This window comes from Lemur catta, chromosome Y (genome assembly GCF_020740605.2).
Source record: "Lemur catta isolate mLemCat1 chromosome Y, mLemCat1.pri, whole genome shotgun sequence".
NCBI lineage: Eukaryota > Metazoa > Chordata > Mammalia > Primates > Lemuridae > Lemur > Lemur catta.
In genome coordinates, this window is record NC_059156.1 from 1,137,851 (window position 1) to 1,159,180 (window position 21,330).

At 52.1% G+C, this 21,330-nt stretch overlaps 2 pseudogenes; one reads left to right on the top strand and one right to left on the bottom strand.

The window, feature by feature from the left end:
- The first annotated feature begins 14,789 nt into the window (after positions 1 to 14,789).
- On the top strand, positions 14,790 to 14,942 carry LOC123629140 (annotated as a pseudogene).
- Positions 14,943 to 20,792: 5,850 nt separating this feature from the next.
- Positions 20,793 to 20,884, bottom strand: LOC123629110 (annotated as a pseudogene).
- Positions 20,885 to 21,330: the final 446 nt, after the last annotated feature.

The window sequence follows — 21,330 nt, forward strand, 5'->3', positions numbered from 1 at the left end:
ATTCCCCAGACGGTGCGCAACGCACTCATCATGCAGACATACACCTATCCCCTACCCCTACCTCCTGCCTCAGTCTGATATACACTTGGTATCATTCCTCAATGTGCATTTAGGTGATGATCAGGGAAACCAATTTTCTGGTGAGTACATGTGATGCTTGTTTTTCCATTCTTGGGATACTTCACTTAATATAATGGGTTGCAACTCTTTTCAGGAGAACCAGAGATGTCGTATCACCATTATTTCTTATACTTGAGTAATACTCCATGATATACATATACCACAATTTACTAATGGATTTGTGGATTGATGGACATTTGGGTTGCATCCACATCTTTGCAATTGTGAATTGTGTTGCTATAAACATTCGGGTGCAAGTGTCTTTGTTATAGAATGACGTTTGTTCTTCTGGGTAGATGCCCAATAATGGGACTGCTGGATTGAATGGTAGGTCTACTTGAATCTGCTTAAGATATCTCCATATGGTTTTCCATAGGGGTTTACACTAGTTTACAGTCCAACCAGCAGTGTATGAGTGTTCCTGTCTCTCCGCATCCACGTCAACATGTATCCTTTTGGGATTTTTTAATAAAGGCCATTCTCACTGGAGTAAAGTGGTATCTCATTGTGGTTTTGATTTGTATTTCCCTGATGATTACAGATGTTGAACATTTTATCATATGTTTGTTACCCATTTTTATATATTCCATTGAAAAATTTCTATTCATGTCCTTTGCCCACTTTTTGATAGGGTATTTTGATTTTTTTAACTGATTTTCCTGGGTTTTAAATATATTCTTGTTATCAGTCCTTTATCTGATATGTGGTATGCAAAAATTTTTTCCATTCTGTATGTTGTCTGTTTACTCTCATGACTGTTTCTTTGGCTGTGCAAAAGCTTTTTAATTTGATCAGGTCCCATTCATTTATTTTTGTTGTTGCTGTGATTGGTTTAGGGGTCTTTTCATAAATTCTTTGCCTAGTCCAATGTCTGTAAGAGTCCTTCCTACGTTTTCTTCTAGGATTCTAATAGTTTCCCACCTAAGGTTTAAGTCTGTTATCCACCGTGATTTGATTTTTGGGAGAGGTGAAATCTGTGGGTCCCGTTTTAGTCTTCTACATGTGGCTATCCAGTTTTCCCAGCACCATTTACTAAATGAGGAATCTTTTCCCCAGAGTATGATTTTGTCTGCTTTGTCAAAGATTAGATGACTATATGAGGATGGTTTCCTATTTGGATTTTCTGTTCTGTTCCACTTGTCTGTGTCCCTGCACTTATGCCAATACCAAGCAATTTTAATAATCTCAGCTTTGTAGTATAGTTTGAACTCCGGTAAATTAATACCTCCGATTTTGTTTTTGTTGCTTAAAATTGCTGTTCCTAAAGGGGCTTTTCTCTGGTTCCATACAAACCATAAAATTATCCTTTCTATATCTGTGAAAAATCATGTTGGTAATTTAATAGGGATTGCATTGATTTGTAGATTACTTTGGGCAGTATAGACATTCTAACAATGTTGTTTCTTCCAATCCATGAGCATGGCATGGTTTTCCACCTATTTACGTGCTCTGCAATTTCCTTCCTCAGTGTTTCGTAGGGCTCCCTATAGAGGTCCTTTACCTCCGTAGTTAAATATATTCCTAGATATTTTATTTTCTTTGTTGCTACTTTGAAGGGTATTAAGTCCTTAATTTGGTTCTGTGTTTCAGTGTTATTGGCATATATGAATGCCTCTGATTTATGTGTATTGATTTTGTATCCTGAGACTTTATTGAATTCATTAATCAATTCTAGGAGTCTCTTGGTTGAATCCTTGGGGTTTTCTAGATATAACATCATATCATCAGCAAAGAGTGAGAGTTTGATCTCCTCTGTCCCCATTTGCACTCCCTTGATTCTGCTCTCTTGCCTGATAACTCTTGGAAGGACTTCCAATACTATGTTGAAAAGTAATGGGGACAGTGGGCAGCCTTGTCTGGTTCCAGTTCTAAGTGGGAATGCTTTCAATTTTTCCCCAACCAGTATGATGTTGGCTGTGGGTTTGTCATATATGGCTTGTATCATTTTTAGGTAGGCCCCGTCTATGCTTATTTTGTTAAGTGTTCTTATCATAAAAGGGTGTTGACTTTTGTCAAATGCTTTTTCTGAATCTATGGAGAGGATGATATTATCTTTATTTGTGCTTCTATTTATGGGGTGAATTACAGTTGTAGATTTGCATTTGTTAAACCATCCTTGCATCTCTGAGATGAAGCCCACTTGGTCATGATGTATTAATTTTTTGATAAGCACTTGGATTCGATTTGCTAGGATTTTATTGAGAACTTTTGCATCTATATTCATAAGGGATATTGGTCTGTAGCTTTCTTTTTTTGTTGCATCCTTTCTTGGTTTTGGTATTAAAATTATGTTGGCTTGGTAAAATGTGTTGGGGAGAATTCCATCTTTCTCGATATTGGAGAATAGTTTATGTAGGAGGGACACCAGGTCTTCTTTGTAGGTATGGTAAAATACAGGTGTGAACCCATCTGGTCCAGGGCTTTTCCTTTTGGGAAGGTTTTTTATTGCTGTTTCGATTTCAGATCTAGATATTGGTCTATTCAGGAATTCTATTTCTTCCTGGTTGAGCCTAGGAAGGCTGTGTGTTTCCAAAAATTTGTCCATTTCCTCCTCATTTTCCGATTTGTGTGCATAAAGATTTTTGTAGAATTCACAGATGATATCATGTATCTCTGTGGCATCGGTCGTGATTTTTCCTTTCCTGTTCCTGATGGAGGTTATTAGAGTTTTTTCTTTTCTGCTCTTGGTTACTCTAGCCAGAGGTGTGTCTATTTTGTTTATCTTTTCATAGAACCAACTTTTTGTTTTATTAATCTCCCTTATGATTTGTTTGTTGTCCTTTTCATTCAGTTCTGATTTGATCTTAATAATTTCTCTCCTTCTGCTGGGTTTGGGGTCGGTCTGTTCTTCTTTCTCCAGCTCTTTGAGTCTATTCATTAAGTTGTCTGTTTGTAAGTTTTCTGTCTTTTTGATGTAGGCATTTATGGAAATAATTTTTTTTCTTAGGATTGCTTTAGCTGTGTCCCATAGATTTTGATAAGTTGTGTCTCTTTTATCGTTTAATTCAAAGAATCTTTTGATTTCCCTCTTGATTTCTTCATTTAGAAAATAATCGTTCAGGAGAAGGTTGTTTAGTTTCCATGACTTTGAGTAGGAATGACAATTTCATTTAGGCTTCATTATTACTTTTATTCTGCTGTGATCTGACAAGATGCATGGAATAATTTCTATTTTTTTTTAATTTTTTAAGACATGCTTTATGTCTTAGGATACAGTGAATCTTGGAGAATGTTCTTTGAGCTGGTGGGAAGAAAGTATATTCAGTGGATTTTGGGTAGAATGTCCTGTAGATGTCAGTCAGGTCCATTTGTTCTAGCATTCTATTTAAGTCCATTCTTTCTTTGTTTATTCTTTGTTTGGAGGATCTGTCCTTTACTTCAGCAGCATGTTAAAGTCTCCGACTATTAAAGTGCTGTTATCTATCATTTTGTTCAGATCAAGTAGGGTCTGCTTTATGAATCTGGTTGCACCTATTTGGGTGCATATATATTAAGAATAGTTATGTCTTCTTGTCGAATTTTACCCTTCGCCAGTATATAGTAATTATCTTTGTCTTTCATTACTTTTGTTGATTTAAAAACTAAGTTATTTGGAGATTAAAACCACCACACCAGCTTTCTTTTGGCTTCCATTTGCTTGACATATAGATTTCCACCCTTTTATTTTCAGTCTAAATGCATCTTTGCAGGTTAGATGAGTTTCCTGGAGACAGCAGATACTTGGCTTGTATTTTTTTAACCATTAGACCAGTCTATGTCTCTTGAGTGGTGAATTCAATCCATTCGCATTTACTGAGAGAATTGATAAGTGAGACTGATTTCTGTTCCTCATGTTGGCTTGAATTTCATTATTCTGTTTTCTCACTTGAGCCATTGTGATAACTGGGTTTTTATCTTCTCTTGAGTAATTTTATATTCGTGGGTCCTTCTTGTGCTGGTCCATGTGTAGCTCTGTTTTGAGTACTTCTTGGAGAGCTGGTCTTGTCTTGGTGAATTCTCTGAGTTTTTGTTTATCTGAGAATGTATTAATTTCACCTTCATATATAAAGCTGAGCTTAGCTGGGTATAAGATTCCAGGCTGGGCATTATTCTGTTTCAGAAGAGTGAGATGGGGCCCCAGTCTCTTCTTGCTTGTAAAGTTTCAGTTGAGAAATCTGGCATAATTCGGATGGATTTTCCTTTGTATGTTACTTGTTTCTTTTTCCTTATAGCTTGAAGAAGGGCCTCTTTAGTAGAAATTTTGGTCAGTCTGATAAATGCATTACGCAGTGTCTTCCTAATTGGTATGAATCTCCCAGAGGTTCTTTGAGCTTCTTGAACCTGTATATCTAGAGTTTTGGAAAGGCCTGGGAAATTTTCCTCAATTATGTCTTCAAATAACTTATCCAACCCTTTCTTATTGTCTTCTTCGCCCTCAGGAATGCCGATAACTCTCATGTTAGGCTTCTTCACATAATCCCACATTTCTTGTAGACTCTGGTCTTTTTTCTCTTATTTCTTTGCTCCATCTCTGTGACTGACTTATTTAATTGGAGAGTATTATCTTTGATCTCTGAGATTCTTTCTTCTGTTTGATCTACCCTGCTCTTGAGACTTTCCAGTGTGTTTTTTAGCTCCCTGAATAAATTATTCATTTCCAGGAGTTCAGTTTGATTTTTCTTCAATATTTCTATTTATTTAGCGAATTTTTCTTCCATGTCCTGGATCTTTTTTGTGGTTTCTTTGTGTTGGTTATCCATTTTTCTTGCATAATATTCAGCTTATTTATGATCCATGTTTGAAATTCTTCCTGTGATATGTTCCTATATCGCGTCTGGTTTGTGTCAAATGATAGAGAACTAGCAATCCTCTTTGAGGGCAAGGTTTCAGCTTGATTCTTTATACTCCTAGAGTTCTTTCACTGAGCCCTTCCCATCTGGATCAATCCTTAGCTCCCTTCTTTCAGCTTTAGGCTGGATAGAGGAACCCCACGCGTGCTGATCTTGGGCTGTGCAGCAGCCCAGGTAAGTTGCCTCCTCTGTCACTAGGGGGAGCCCTTTACGTGTTGTTCAGGATTTTGCTGCCTCAGCTGGGGGGCTGCTCCTGTTGGGTCAAGCCCCAGAGAATTAACTTGGCCCGAATCCAGTTTGAGAGTCCCATCACTGGGCTATTCTGATTGCATAGGGAAAGTGACTTTTTCCTTGCCTCTTCCTCTCCTGAGGTGGTTTCTGTCTCTCTCTGTGTGAAAGACAGTGGCTAGGGAGAGGGGGCGGTGCCCTCATTTGCCCAGTGCCCTGGCTGCTGCTGCTCCCGCGGCAATGGTCCGCCCCGCCCCAATGACTGCAAGGTCCGTTCTCCACTCCCTTGCGACCGGGGAAGCACTCAGTGTTCACAGAATGGTGGAGCTCCTAGTGGGGGGCCACGGACTAGGGGAGGGAGCTGCCCAGGGACCTGCCCTGTTCCCAATCGCTCCTCAGCGGCTAGGCTGTGGACCCCGACAATGGCGGCTGCCTGCCCGCTGGTCGCTGGCGCTGGGGGCAAATGTTCAGGGTCTGGCAGGGACCAGGGAAGCCGGGGATTGAGGGAGCCCAGCTGCCCGTGTAAAGGAGACAGTTCTGCATCCCCCAGGTGTCTTTCGCTGCAGCCCAGCGCGAACCCTCTCCCTCCAGTTGCAGTCCGCCCACAGAGCTCCGGAGTCCAAAACGCCTCCCGCTCTTGTCTCCTCTCCACAGAGCCCCGCGTCTCCCATGATTCTGCACTGGCTTCAGGGAGATCCCTAATTGAGTGGGTGTGGAGGTCACTGGGGAAACATGCCACTTTCCTGTGGGGCTGAACCCACCTCACTCACTGGTGAGGCGTGTACAACTGTCCCACGCTCCCTTCTCTGTTTTCCATCTTGCACTCTCCAGATTTTCAGGATCTGATTTCCCGTTCATCTCAGTCTTTTCTTGCTCTCTGTGTCCCACGCTGATTCTCCGTGGATTCCCACTGCTGTTCTTGTGGGGGAGCAATCCTCTAGCATTGTGGCAGACTGAGATCTATGCCTCTTTCTCCATTATTGAAGGGAGGAGGTATTGAAGTCTTCAACTGTTACCATAGAAAGCCAGTTCTGTCTTCATTTATGTCAATTTTGGTTTTATATATTTTGGGGTTCTGTTTTTAAGTGCTTATATAGTTACAATTTTATATCTTATTGATAAATTGGGTTTTTAACAGACACATTAAAATACAGTGTCCTACTTTGTCTCCTGTAAAAGTTTTTGACTTAAAGTCTATTTTGTCTGTCAGAATAGCTTCCTCAGTTCTATTTGTGTTACTATATTAAATGAAATATATTCTATCATATTGATTTCTATGGATCTAAAATGAGTCTCTTGCAGAAAACATATAACTGGATTACTGTTTTTCCTATTCATTATGCCAGTCTCTCTGTTTTGGTTGGAGAGTTTAATGTATTTACATTTAAAGCAATTACTTTAAATGTAAGTAAGAAAGAGTTTACTTCTGCCATTTTGCAATTGTTTTCTATATAGTTTATACCATTTGGGGTCAACAGATGTTGAAAGCCCAAAAGAAAAAAAAAAGGGCATTTAGATAACCCAGAGATGGATATCTACAGGAAGCAGCAACATTATATAGTTCTGAGATATAAAAAGGATGAGGAAATATTGCTGGACTCTGGGAACTGAAAGGAAGACCCCCAGTGGCCTGGTGTTTGGGCATCTGAGAAGGCACCGCAGGCCTTCAGGCAAGGACATGTGGTGTGGTTGGTGATTTTATTGCCAAAGGCACAGCATATTTGGTATTGTTACCTGGGAGTGTACACATAAAGATAGTACTTGGGATGTTGAGAGAAGATAGTAGTAGGTGTCAATGTTTGATGCTGCTTTAAACGTTACTGACCAGAGCTGGTCTCCTTCATTTTGATTTCCCTTTAGTGCCTCCCTCTGGTTACTTTATTGAGAATCAGCTCTAGAGAGGACATGTGGTGGAGGCCATTGTAATAATCCAGGCAGCAGATGACTGTAACTTGGACCAGGTTTGGGCAATTGGTACAGTGTGAAGCAGTAGAACATTGGATGTATTTTAAGAACTTGGAGGATTTCATGATGCTTGGATGTGTGGTGGGCTAGTTCTCTTTTCTTGCTTGTCTCTTTCCTCCCTGCCTCAGTCCCTTCCTTCCCCCTTCCTTCCTTATTTATTTCCATTTTTCTTTCCTTTCTTCCTTCTTTCTCATTCTCTCCTCTCTCTCCTTCCTTCTTTCTGTCTTTCCATTCTTCTTTCCTTCTTTCTTTCTGTCTCATTCTCTATTTTCTCTTTCCTTCCATCTTTTTCTCTTTCCATCTTTCCTTCTTTCTTTTTCTCTCTTAATTTCTTTTCTTTCTTTCTTCTTTCTTTTCTTTCTTCTCCTTCCTTTCTTCTCATGCTCTTTCTTTCTGCCTGTCTTTTCTTTCGTTATTTCTTTTTCCTTTCCTTCTGCCTTTCTATGTTTCCTATCTCCTCCCTTCCTCCTTCTCTCCCTCCCTCCCTCCCTTCCTTCCTTTTCTTCTTTCTTTCCTCTCTCTCTCTTCCTGTCTTTTCTTATTTACTGTTTGTCCCGTGTTTTGGAGACCTTTGGTGGCTGGCGGCGGTTGTGGTCGGGCTTCACCCGGCGGCCATTTTTCTACAAGTGTCTTGTCCTCTGAAGCTCTGGCGCATTAGCCAAAGCAGGGGAGAGTCCCTGATGTGAGCGAGGCTGAGTTCCGGGAAGCAAGCAGCCTTCGTAGGGCCATCTGGTTCATTCCTGGACGCCGGCTGGGACATCTATGAGCCAGAGCTTGGGTGCAGGTTAGTGTTGGGAGGAGGCTGCCGCCGCGCTTCCAGGCTCAGCCAGCCAGGCAGCTTGTGGGGCTGCCTGGCATATTGACCAGCACGCTGTCCCAGCTTTGGCTACTGGACCCACCCTGCCGTGGACCGAACGGAGACACAGGTGGACGGGAGAGGAGGGAGTCCAGCGACCGGCCGCTGCCCCATGCATTTGTGTCCCTGGCCCTTGTTCTACCCTTTCCTACCCATTTTCCCTGTGTCCTGCTCAGGAGGCAGGGACAGCCCTGTGGGTGGCATGGGTGGCTGGGCCTCTCCCCTGATCCCAGTTGTCCATGGCTTCTTTCGAGTCCTACTGGGGAGGGGGGACTGGTCCCTGGGTGGCGCGGGTGGAGGGGAGGGCCTCCCTGGCGCTTTATGCCACGGGGGTCCTTGGAGTTGACCAAATGTCCCTGAGTGCTCCTTGTCTGCTGGCGCTGGGGACCTGCTGGGGGCAGGTGGCCGTGTCGAGTATCAGGGGAGCAGCCATGGTCAAGTGGTTCATCCCTGTCTCCCGGGGTGGTATTATTGGTCACCACATATCGTTATCTTCTACCTCCAGGTCAGTGCTCACACGCTGTTTTCCAGCGACTGTCACTGGAGGGGTTGGGTTTTCCGCATGCTGGCAGGGTTTCCAGATTTCCTGGTGACCTAGCGCCTTGGTCTGTTCTCCTTGAGCTTCACTGCCCGGGCCTGCGCGCCGGCTCTAGGGAGTCAGAGTGTCCCAACGGCGGTGCTTACCTGGGGTTGGTTTCTGGCGTCTTCATGGACAATGGGGGCGTTTGTGATAATCCTCCCCCCACCCCACTGGCTGTGTGCCGTCTGTGTCAGGCGGTCTTCGTCTTTGGGTTGTTTGTTGCCCTCCTGTGAAGGTGGGGCTGGCGAGGCTGAAGGGGGCTTTTCTGATCGCTGTCCTTGCTGGCGTGATTGATCTCCACACTCTCCCTGTTATTTAAGGCCTAGTCGATGTGGTGATGTCATGCTCTCTCGGGCCTTAAGCTGCATGCCAGGCGAGGGGTGAGTGGGGCCAGCTCTTCTCGTTCTGCCTGTGGACGTCTTATCTCTCCTCGCGCAGGCGGCAGTGGGTGGGAGGCATGAGTGCAAGACTACCCCGCTGGGCTTCGCTCACCCTGCCCTTTGCCTTGTGGTGTGGGTGGGGATCATGGGTCCTTTTGATGGAGCTGGCATCCCTTGCTCGTCGTTTGTAGTTGTTGCATGGTGGGGTCACCCTTCCCCCCCCCCATGGGCGGGGAACCATCCTGCCTGGTCGCTGGCTCCCCTCAGCGTGTGGCTGCCTGGTGTGCGTGGCCCTTTTGCGGAGCCCCTGGAGTGCACAGGGTTGTTACCTATGGTGCCCGCAACCCATTGGTGGTTGTCATTTTTGTTCCCGGTGTAGCCCTCTGGTCGCCGGTGCAGCGTCTGCTGTGTGTGTGCATCTCTGAGCAGTTTGTTGGGGGTCTAGGAAGGTAAGTCAAGAGGCAACCCACCGTGCCGGGTGGGCAGGTGGGGGGATTTTGCCTCAGCGGACCTACGATGTTGCGTGGCGGACTTTAAAAGGCAAGCGCCTGCAGCCTGTGCTCTTTTCTCCCCGCCCGAGGGGATTCTTGTACGGTGGTTGTGGGTGATTGTGATGGGGCCAGGCTGGCGATGGGGTCCCACCTGGGCCCCACAGGGGGGCCACTAACCTGGTCTGATCTGCCTCAGTGTGAACCCTTTTTCCGTACCTGTGGGAGGGCGTTCTGTTTGAAACAAGGCGGGTTTTGCATGATGGGGCCACGACCCGCGAATGCTCAGGATTTGCCACGTGTGGTTTTACTGTATCCCACTAACCACCACATAACTCCCGGGGTGTGCTTGAGCACCTCCGCCAGGGCCCCGACGGGGACGACTGAGGGTCGGGGGCGAGCCACCTTTGACGATAAATCATTTTTTCTAGCGATCCTGAGGCTTCCTCTTCTGGGGTTTACTGGATCCCCCAGCCCACCGCCTCTCTGTGTGTCGTCAGCCGCTGCCCCTGCGGCTGCAAGTTGTGCCTGGGCAGTGTTACCTCCTCCCCTGCCGTGGGGGGAGGGGTCCACCGGCCCCCCGCGGTGGGGGCTGAGTGCCATTCTTCACCTCACGTGGCTCGTGCTTCTCCCCTCTGACCTGGGGGAGGGTCACGCCGGGCTGGCGTTCCAGCCTTGAGGGCGCCCGCGTATGTCTCGCGCCCCCTTCTTCTGAGAGCATGCAGCTTTCCACCCACTCTCGTGACAACCCACGGATGGATAGATGTACCGTGCTGGTGCGTGTTGATGTTGACCGTGGCTTGGGGATGTCGGGCCCTAGGGTCGTTCCATGGGGGTGTGGTCTCCCTGGAGAGAGAAAGGATTGGGAACAGAGCAGCATGGGATTAGGCACGACGCCATCGGGGTTGAGGAGCGAGGTTGCTCTGGGACACCGGGTGGCGAGGACCTGGCCTGTGGGAGGGTTGAGGGGCCGAAGACGGCTGGCTGGTGATACGTGCGCATTGTGGGACTGCTCTCAAGTTTCTGGCGCTGGGATCCTGTGGTGTTGTTTCCCCGGTGGCCCGGTCGTGGTGGAGGTCTCTCCTCTCTTGGGCTCTCGTGCTTTGCCCTCGGGGGTCTCATCCTGTACAGGGTGCTTCCTCTTTCTGTTCTTCACCACTACCGACCACACCGGAGGAGTGTTCGCCCGACTGCGCTGTCCAGACGTGACCCCGCCGTGAGGGGGGCGTAGCTCTGGCCCCTAAGACCTGGATGGATGGCGTCCCCAGGGCGCCGTGCCTCAGTTGAATGGTTGGCAGGCCTTTGTGTGGCGAGCCAAACAGTGTGGGGGGCGGCTGGTCGCGTGTGCGTGCAAGGGGGTTTCTCGTGAGCTGCAGTCGACTGTGGCGGCAGTTGGAGCCTGGGCCTTGCCAGGCATACGGGGGCAGGGTTTCCCCAAAGGCGCAGCCCTTCGTTCCAGGTGTTGCGGGACAGACCTTGTGCGGGGAGGTCACTGGCGGTGAGATCTCGTGCGTGTCCTCGCTAGTCGGTTGTTTGAAACTTGCCCCCTTCAGGCCTCCTGGTTGGCCGCTGGCCCATTTCCCCCATCGTTGCCTTACGCCCTGCTGGACGGCTTCCTGCTCGTTACCCCCTTGAGCCGTCTAGTCCTTTACCATCTGGCTTTCCGATCTGGGGTCTGTGCGCCAGTGTGCATGGCTCCTGTGTGTCCATAGCGGCCCCTCCTCTGTCGCTGCCTGCCCGCTTACCTGTGGCAACGTTGCGTGTGTACGATGTATGGGTCTCTGTTCCCCGTGGTGGCCATCTCCCCCGTCAGCGGGGTTGGCATGCCTGAGCGTGCGAGTCCTGGCAGTCTCTCTCCTCTGGCCAGCCATCGTGCTATTACCCCCAGTAGCCTGGACGCCCGCGGCAGGGCCAGGACGGGCTTCAGCCCTGCCCGAGCCTCGTTCTGGGTGGGATGGGCTCTGGCGGCTACCGTCATGATGCCAATTGGCCGCAGGGTTTGAGCCCCGGCCTGTCTCTCTGTGCCCACGCAACTGGGTTCCCGGGGGTTCGTGTCTGTGCGGAGGCCCTGCTCCTACCGCTCCAAGTCCACCCCGTGCCCTTGTGTGCAGGGTGCGTTTCGTTCGTGGGTGGGCTCTTGTGTGCTCCGGAGGTCCACCATGGGTCCACCACGGGAGGAGCGCAAGCCAGGACGTCGGGGCGGCGTCCATCTCTGTGGGGCCAGCCCCGGGCTGCTCTGCTCTGGGCGGCCCCGCCCTCGTGGCTCCCGTATTGTTGGGCCCCCAAAAGACACTGGTGAAAACGGCCCCTCTCTTGTTGGGGTGTTGCTTCTCAGCTCACAGTGCTTTCCTACCTGGTTGATCCTGGCAGTATCATATGCTTCTCTCAAAGATTATCCATGCTTGTCTAAGTACAGTATGGCTGGGTAGAGTGAAACTGAATGGCTCATTAAATCAGTTATGGTTCCTTTGGTTGCTGGCTCCCCTCCTACTTGGATAACTTGCAATTCTAGAGCTAATACATGCCGACAGGCGCTGACCCCCTTCGTGGGGGGGGGGGATGCGTGCATTTATCAGATCAAAACCAACCCAGTGAGCTCCTCATCAGGCCCCAGGCTGGGGTGGTGGGCTGGTGGTGGTGTTGGTGACTCTAGGTAACCTTGGGCCAATAGCATGCCTCATGAGGTGGTGATAACACATTTGAACATCTGCCCTATCAACTTTGGGTGGTAGTTGCTGTGCCTACCATGGTGACCACGGGTGATGAGGAATCAGGATCCAATTATGGAGAGGGAGTTTGAGAAAAGCTACCACATCCAAGGAAGGCAGCAGGTGTGCAAATTACCCACTCCTGACCTGGGGGAGGTAGTGAGGAAAAATAATACAGGACTCTTTTGAGGCCCTGTAATTGGAATGAGTCCACGTTAAACCTTTTAAGGAGGAGGATCCATTGGAGGGCAAGTTTGGTGCCAGCAGCTGCAGTAATTTCAGCTCCAATAGTGTGTATATTAAAGTTGCTGCAGTTAAAGAGCTTGTAGTTGGATCTTGGGAGTGGGTGGGCAGTTGACTGTGAGGTGAGCCACTGCCTGTCCTGCCCCTTGCCTCTCGGCACACCCTTGATGCTCTTAGCTGAGTGTCCTGTGGGGCCTGAAGCATTTAGTTTGAAAAAATGAGTGTTCACAGCAGCCCTGAGCCGCCTGGATACCCCAGCTAGGAATCATGGAATAGGACTGCGGTGCTATTTTGCTGGTTTTTGGAATTGAGGCCATGATTAAGAGGGATGGCTGGGGGCATTTGTACTGTGCTGCTAGAGGTGAAACTCTTGGACTGGTGTAGGGGGACCAGAGTGAAAGCATTGTGAAGAATGTTTTCGTTAATCAAGAACTAAAGTTGGAGGCTTGAAGACGATCAGATAGCATTGTAGATCCAACCAAAAATTATGCTGACTGGTGATGTGGCAGCGTTATTCCCCTAAACTGCTGGGCAGCTTCTGGGAAACCAAAGTCTTTGGGTTCTGGGGGGAGCATGGTTGCAAAGCTGGAACTTAAAGGAATTGACAGGGCACCACCAGGAGTGGAGCCTGTGACTTAATTTGACTCAACACGGGAAACCTCACCCGGCCCGGATACGGACAAGATTGACAGATTGATATCTCCTTCTCGATTCTGTGGGTAGTGGTGCATGGCCATTCTTAGTTGGTGGAGTGATTTGTCTGGTTAATTCTCTTAATGAACAACTCTGGCATGCTAACTAGTTACCTGACCCCTGAGTGGCTGGTGTCCCCCAACTTCTTAGAGGACAAGTGGTGTTCAGCCACCAGAGATTGAGCAATAATAGGTCTGTGATGCCATTAGATGTCTGGGGCTGCATGTGCACTACAATGACTGGCTTGGGGTGTGCCTACCCTAGGATGGTGGGTGTGGGTAAGCTGTTGAATGCCATTCGTGATGGGGATCAGGGATTGCAATTATTCCCCATGAATGAGGAATTCCCGGTTTAGTGTGGATCATAGCTTGCCTCAAGTCTCTGCACTTTGTACACACCGCCCATCGCTATGACCCATTGGAAGGTTTAGTGAGGCCCTTGGATTGGCCCTGCGTGGGCCAGCTCCCACAGCCCTGGCGGAGCACTGAGAAGATGACTGAACTCGACGGTCCAGAGGAAGTAAAAGTCGTAAAAAGGTTTCCCTAGATGAATCTGCGAAAGGATCGTTAATGAGAGGCCCCCACAGTCTGTCGCTGAGCCAGCAATCCATGAGAGGCTGGTTGTGTGTGTTTCTTCACGTGCGCAGTGCAGGTGTGGGGCGGTGCTGTGCCATCGCCCAGCCTTCCAGCTAGGGCGGTTTGAGGCTCGGGGGACCGCGCGGGCGCACCTCTTGCCACCTTGCCCGCCTGCTGGCCACCGAGCACCCCTGCCCACTCCACCTTCTGGCCCCGTCTGTGACTGTCCCACATCGTGGGCCGCCATTGTTGCGTCTGGGGATGCCAGCTGAGGGTGTGGCAGGTCCCATCCGTGTGGAGTTTGCTGGAGTTCTGGGTGGACCAAGGACTCTGGGCCACCAGGAGTCTCACCGTGTCCTACTGTCTCCCGCGGCTGTCCGCCTGGGACGTGTCCCGCCCTTTCCCTCACCGGTCCTCTGCGGTCTGTTCGTGTGGTGGTTGGGGGGATTGGGTTGGGCCATCACGGGCCATGGTAGCAGCGCGTGACCTGCACCCTGCCAGCGGCCGTGGCTGGAACCCGCGAGGTGGTGGTGATGTGGCTGTTGGTGGTGAAGGGTGGACGCTGCCGTCTTCCCTCCACCTCTGCCACCCCTGTCCAAGTACTTAGTGCGTCCCGACGTGGAGATTTGAAGACCCCTGGGGGTCGCCTGTCTACCCGTGGGTCAGGGGACTGTGGGCCTGGCGTTCTTTGGGTGGAGGCGGTGAAGGTTTGGAGGGCCTGGCCTTGCTCCAGCAGACCCCAAGACCTCTTCTCCTCCTTCCGTGTCACCCGGATTCCGTCCGCGGGCTGGGGTGCCGGGTGTGTGTGTGGGCCCACCATTGGTGGTTTGTGCTGTCGTGGAGAAAGGGGGGTTGAACACGGCTGTCATTGTTGCGCCTGTTGCCGGCATGCTGTGCCTGAGCTCTGTGCTGTGGGACCGGGAACACCCCCCCACCCCCCGTGCCTGTGGGATGTCCCTGCACGTGTACCGGGTGCCTCCTGTGACAACTTCTGACCTTTTGGTGTCTGGTCCTGTCATCATGACTGGCCGGCCTGACTCAATTCCTTCCTCCTTTGAGGGGTGGGGAAGGTGTGCCAGGGACAGCCTCCCTCTGTGAAGGCTCTTGACCATCAAACCTCATATGACTCTTAGCGATGGGTCACTGGGCTTGTGTGTGAATGAAGAACGCAGCCAGCTGAAAGAATTAATGTGTATTGCAGGACACATTCATCATTGACACTTTGAATGCACTTGTGGCACTGGGTTCTTACCAGGGCTATGCCTGCTTGAGCGTTGCTTGATGATCAATCGCCCCTGGGGTGTGCCTCCGGGCCTCCACAGGCTTGCTGGGCTGCTGGTTTCCCTCGCAGGGACCCGCTGAAGGGGCCTCCCTCACCCCTAAGTGCAGACCTTGGCGGTGTGCCCCTCCTCTTCTGTCTGATTCCCCTGACATAAGCCCCACGTTGGTGTGTGGGGTGGTGGCGACAGGCCACTGGCCTCGACGAGGGAGAGAGACCGGGAGGGCTGTCTCACGCCGAGCTTTCTCCCGTGGCTGCCTGGTCCCATCTTCTCTGGAGCTTCCTTGTGGCAGGCGTGGCCAGACTGTCCCTCTTCTCGGGGTTTACCTGGGAGAGCCCGATGGGGGAGTTCCCATGCCCATTGCTTGCGTTGGTGGTTGGGTTGGTGCTGGGTGTTGGGGATGAGGTTTGGGTGCATAAGGGTTTCGTGTCTGGGTCGCCATCGTTTAACCTCCGCCCACGGTAGCGGCCCGGTGGTCTGGCCCGACTCCTCCCCGCCCCGTCCTCTTCCCTGACATCGCCAACTGAACCTGCCCTGTACCTATGGGCAGCTGGGTCACGTCCCCGCCGTTGTGTTGCCCGTTCGGGGCCGCGCGCCCCACGGGAGGCCGCGGCGTTGTCGGAGATCATGCGTCCACCCGTGTTGGCTGCCTGTCCGGAGCCTGAGTGTGGAGATTGTGATGGGGTTGATGCCGTGTCTTGGCCGGTCCCCGCCTGGCCTACGGACGCCGAGGGCGCCTCGTGAGAGAAGGGCTGTCCATTGGTGGGGGGGGTGGTCTGGTGTCGTCGGGAGGTAGAGAGGGAAGAGGGGACCTCACGCTGGCCCCTGGCCCCGTCCGCGGCCGGCGGGCGCCCCTTTCCAAGACCCCCTCTCTCGTGCCTCATAGTGTGCCCCTCGGGGTCGGGGGTGGTGGTGGGCGGTTGAGGCGCGGTCTTCTCGCCACCCGCCCGGTTTTGTGCCTGCCAGCCAGTGCTATATCCCATCGTACTCGCGTCCTCTGACATGCTCTGCTTTCCCGCTGGCCTTTGCGACTGACACACCTCGGCTGCTGCTGGGGTCGTTGGAGGGTGTGCGGCAGTGGATGTGTGTCTGGAGGGCTGGGGACGGCGGTTGACTGTGGCGCCGCCTGCTCCCTCGAGTGTATGCGGCTGCTCCCGCCTTTCCCCTCGCCTTCCTGGGCATCTGGCGTGGTGGGATGTGCCGTCATTCCGCCGCCATGCCGCCATGCCTCCCCTCTGAGATGTAACCTCAGATCAGATCTGGTGACCCGCTGAATTTACTCATATTAGTTAGTGGAGGAAAAGAAACTAACCAGGATTCCCTCAGTAATGGCGCCTGAACAGGGAGGAGCCCAGCGCCGAATCCCTGCCCTGCGGTGGGACACGGGAAATGTGGATTATGGAAGACCCCACCCCCTGGCAATGCTCGTGGGGGGCTCAAGTCCTTCTGATTGATGCTCAGCCCCTGGGTAGTGTAAGGACAGTAGTGGCAGCTGGCGTGCCAGCCTGGGTCTTCCTAGAGTCATATTGCTTGGGAATGCAGCCCAAAGCGGGTGGTAAACTCCATCTAAGGATAAATAAATGGCATGAGACTGATATTTAACAAGTACTGTAGGGGCAAGTTGAAAAAAACTTTGAAGAGAGTTCAAGAGGGTGTTAACCCGTGAAGAGGTAAACGGCTGGCGTCTGCACAGTCTGCCTGGAGGATTCAACCTGACGGCATGTTCTGGCTGTGCTGGCGGTCTGGTGGATCTTTCCCCCGTTCCTCCATAGCCCCCTACCCATCCCCATTCCCCGCCTACCGTCCTATCCCTCCTTCCTGCGGGTATTGGCTCTGGCGTGTGTGGGGGTGGGGCCGGTCGGAGACCGCCCCTGGCCAGCGACCGGCTGCGGCTGGGCGCATTTTCACTGCTGTTGGTGCCCTGCAACCGGCTCCGGGATGGCTGGGAAGGTGGTGCAGGGGTCCCTTTCCTCTCCGGTGCCCTCCCTCTCCTGAGAGGAGGGGGTGGTGTGGGCGGCAGGCCCATCCCCCGAGTGTTACAGCCCACCTGGCAGCAGCACTCGCCGAATCCCAGGGCTGAGGAAGTGGGACCTGTCGCTTTGCTCTCTGCTCCTCCTGCTGGCCCCCACCCCTATGGGGGTTCCCCCAGCAAGGGGGCTCCCTTCCGCAGGCGAGCCTATGGCTCTATGGGGGGCCGGGCCGCCTCTCCCACGGTGTAACCTCTCCCCCACCCCCTCTGTGCTCTCCCCAGACCTCCCTCCCGGGGGCTTCCAGGAGTACTGTGTAGCTGGGGATGGGGTGGACTGTCCACAATGCAACCTGGGTGGGTCATGCCCTTGAGCCTGGGGAATTTTTTTCTCTCCAAGGGCCATACTGGAAGTTTTTCAAACCCAAGCGAGTGCACGGGGTTGGTGGCTATGTTGGCTACACACCTGACCCGTCTTGAAACACAGACCAAGGAGGCTAACATGTGCAAGGGTCAGGGGCTCGCATGAAAGCCACTGTGGTGCAATGAAGGTGAAGGCCCATGCTGCTCACTGGCCAAGGTGGGCTCCTGAGGCCTTTGCAGTCTGATGGTGCAACACTGGCCTGTCTCGTCCTGTGTGTGGGGAAGGTGGAGCACGAGTGCACATGTTAGGACCTGCAAGATGGTGAACTATGCCTGGGCAGGGCAAAGCCAGAGGAAACTGGTGGAGGTCTGTAGCAGTCCTGACGTGCAAATCAGCCATCTGACCTGGGTATACAGGGGTGAAAGACTAATTGAACCATCTAGTAGCTGATTCCCTCTGAAGTTTCCCTCAAGATAGCTGGTGCTGTTGCAAACCCTCTTTGTCACTGCAGTTTTATCTGATAAAGTGAATGATTAGAGGTCTTGGGTCTGAAATGATCTCAAACTTTAAATGTGTAAGAAGCCTGGGTGGCTGGTGTGGAGCTGGGCATGGAATGCAAGTGCTTAGTAGGCCACTTTTGGTAAGCAGAACTGGTGCTGTGGGATGAACTGAATGCTGATGCTCATCAGACCCCACAAAAGGTGTTGGTTGGCCACCTTCCATGGTAGGATGGTGGCCATGGAAGTCAGAATCCCCTGTGTGTTAACCCACCTGCTGAATCAACTAGCCCCGAAAATGGATGGTGCTGGAGGATCAGGCCCATACCTGGCCATTGCCAGCAGTTGGGAGTGGATGGGAGTGGTGGCTGGGCTGTTGTCCCCCACTGCCACCTCGTGCCCCACTTGCCTCTCCTCTCAATGGGGCGGTTGGGTGGGTGTGGGGAAGGGGGTTTGTGCTGCCCTGAGCCCTGTGGATGCTATGCCACAATGAGTAGGAGGGCTGCTGTGGTGAGCCTTGAAGCCTAGGGTGTGGGCCTGGGTGGAGCCACTCCAGATGGTGGTGGTGGTAGCAAATATTGAAATGAGAACTTTTGAAGGCCGAAGTGGAGAAGGGTTCCATGTGAACAGCAGTTGAACACGGGTCAGTTGGCCCTAAGAGATGGGCAAGTGCCATTCTGAAGGGATGAGTGATGGCCTCTGTTGCATTCAGCTGATTGAAAGGGAGTTGGGTTCAGATCCCGAGATTTGGAGTGGTGGAGATAGGTGCCACAAGGCGTCCAGTGCATTAATGTGACTGATCCTGGAGAAGCTGTTGGGAGCCCTGGGGAGACTTCTCTTTCCTTTGTGAAGGGCATGGTGCCCTGGAATGGGTTTCCTGTGAGAGAGGGGCTTGTGCCTTGGAAAGTGTTGTGGTTCTGGTGGTGTCTGGTGAGCTCTCGCTGGCCTTTGAAAATCGTGGAGGAGGGTGTAAATCTTGCTGCTGGGCCATGTCCATATCCACAGCAGGTCTCCAAGGTGAATAGCCTCTGGCATGTTGGAACAATGTAGTTAAGGGAAGTTGGCAAGCTGGATACAGAATTTTGGGACAAGGATTTGCTCTAAGGGCTCAATCGGTTGGGCTGGGGCGTGAAGAGGGGCTGGGTGTGCGCTGTGGCTGGATGAGGTGCTGCCGCCGCCACCCCACGCCCAGGTCACTCGTCTATGGCCCTCTCCACCCTGGCTCCTAGAACTTCCCTTCGCTGCCGCCGTTTGGTCCTGGCCCCTCCCTCCCTTCTGCTCCCTCGCGCTGTCTCTCCCTTTCCCCTACTCGCCAACCCCCCCGCGGTCCCCTCCACGGGTGTTATCGGGCGGGGCCGGAAGAGATGGCATGGACGTGGGGGGGGGAGCGGGTCGAGCGCTGCCGCGGTGGGGGGCCGGGGGCGGCGGGGGTCCTGGTCTACGCAGCAAGGGGGCTAACCGCGGCGGTGACTCTGGACGAGGGCTGGGCGCTTCCTGTGGATCACCCCAGCTGCGGTGGGTGTTGCGGCCTCCCCTGGGGAGCCTGGCGGGCGCCAGCGCTGGCTCTCACCCTGTCGCGCGCATCGTGGGTGGAGAGGCTGGACGGCGGGTGTTCCCCGCGCCCAACCCCTTCCCCTCTCCTCGCTTCGTGCGCTGCCAGGGGGTGGGGGTTGGTGTGCACTGGTTCCGCCTGCTGGGTCTCCCCTGGTGCCGTTGTTTTGCGCAGAGCCTCGTCTGGGCTGGCGCCTAGCAGCGGACTTAGAAGTGGTGCAGACAAGGGGAATCCGACTGTTTAAAACAAAGCATCGCGAAGGCCGGCGGCGGGTGTTGACGGATGTGATTTCTGCCCAGTGCTCTGAATGTCAACGTGAGGAAATTCAATGCAGTGTGGATAAATGGCGGGAGTAACTATGAGGTAGCCAAATGCCTCGTCATCTAATTAGTGATGTGCGTGAATGGATGAAGGAGATTCCCACTGTGCCTACCTACTGTCCATTGAAACCACAGCCAAGGGAATGGTGTTGGCAGAATCAGTGGGGAAAGAGGACCCTGTTGTGCTTGACTAGTCTGACATGGTGAAGAGACATGAGCAGTGCAGAGTAAGTGGAAGGCACCTAGTGCTCCCCCTGTTTCTCATGAGGGGTGGGGTGGGGTCCCCTGGGCTCAGGGGCCATTGGTGATATACTGTAAGGTTGGTGGGGGATGCTGTGTTGCCCCCTCCCCTGCTATAAACCCCTCTGACCCAAACACTGCGTCAGCCTGTTTTCTGCTTGAACAAGCACCTGGCCCCACCAAAGCCCAGTCCCCATGCTGCCTACCTGACCCTGGAGACATCCTGTTGCAGCCCCACAGACATCCTGCTTCCTGAGAACTTGATCCACTTAAACACCTAAGAAGCAAGCTCCCTTTGCTTATGCCCCTCACCACATATAAAACTCTTTGCCTCAGACTGTGACTTCTTGAGTCCCTGGTTTCTCCCAGGACCTGGAAACCTTGCCTGGGCCCCCTTCCTTGGGGCCTGTTACCCTCACCTGGGACACGCGTTGGTGGGGGGGTCGTTTGGTCCGGACCCAGCCTGCCCCCATGGCTTGCCCCTCTTCCACCTCCTGCTTTTTTCCTCCAAACACACGCAATGATCACGCTCACGAACTATCTTGGGACCTGGCATGACTTTTGTCAGCCGCCTCCCCCCGTCCCCACCCCCCCCAATGGAAATGATCACCCTGGCTGGTCGACCAGATGTCTGGTCTGTGGCAGCCATCGTAGGGGAGAGGCTTCAGGATGGATCTGGTCTCTTTGGCCCCACTGCCCCTAAGGGTCACCCTCCCATCGGTATTGTTCAGGTGCAGGGCAAGGGGCGCACCGACCAGAGTTTTCCTCTGGGAGTTTGTGTCTGCGGTTTCTTGACTTGCTCTCAGTCCATTACGTGACCAACTGTGTGACTTTCTTTTTTGCCCTTCATTTTATTTATTCTCTTTGCCTTTTCCTGCCGGCTTTTTCCCCCTGCATTCATGGTTTCACGTCACGCGGGTGATGTGCCGACACACCAGGACGCACATCTCACACGGGCGTGTGAACACGCAATCACCACGTTTATGAACTAGAAAGGGCTCTGTCTGGGTGACTTTGCAATTCTTTCCCCTCCCCTCCCCCCGCGCTGAGAATGAGTTTCCCCGGCTCCTGTGCCCGCCTGGGAATCGGCTGCAGACGCCGTGGCCCCGGGTCCGCGGCATGTTGCCCTCGGCCTCCCTTGGCACAGTGCCCTGGGCTCCACCAGATGTCTCTGGCGAATTGGGGCCGCAGTGTGCCGTTGACGACGTGGTCACCAGGTGTCGCTCCGGGCTCAGTATTCTTCCTTCTCCCTGTGACTGTGGTCTCGTTTTTCAAAATTCCTTTTTTCTTCCTTCCTCTTTTTCCCTGTTTCCATTTTCCCTTTTTAATCTCTTTCTCTCTTTTTGTTGCTTTTTTCGCGGCACATGGGTGATGTGTGTGAATGAAACACAGTGTGAGGGAAAAGACACATCTCACACGTGCAGCTGAACGCTCCATCCTCACGCT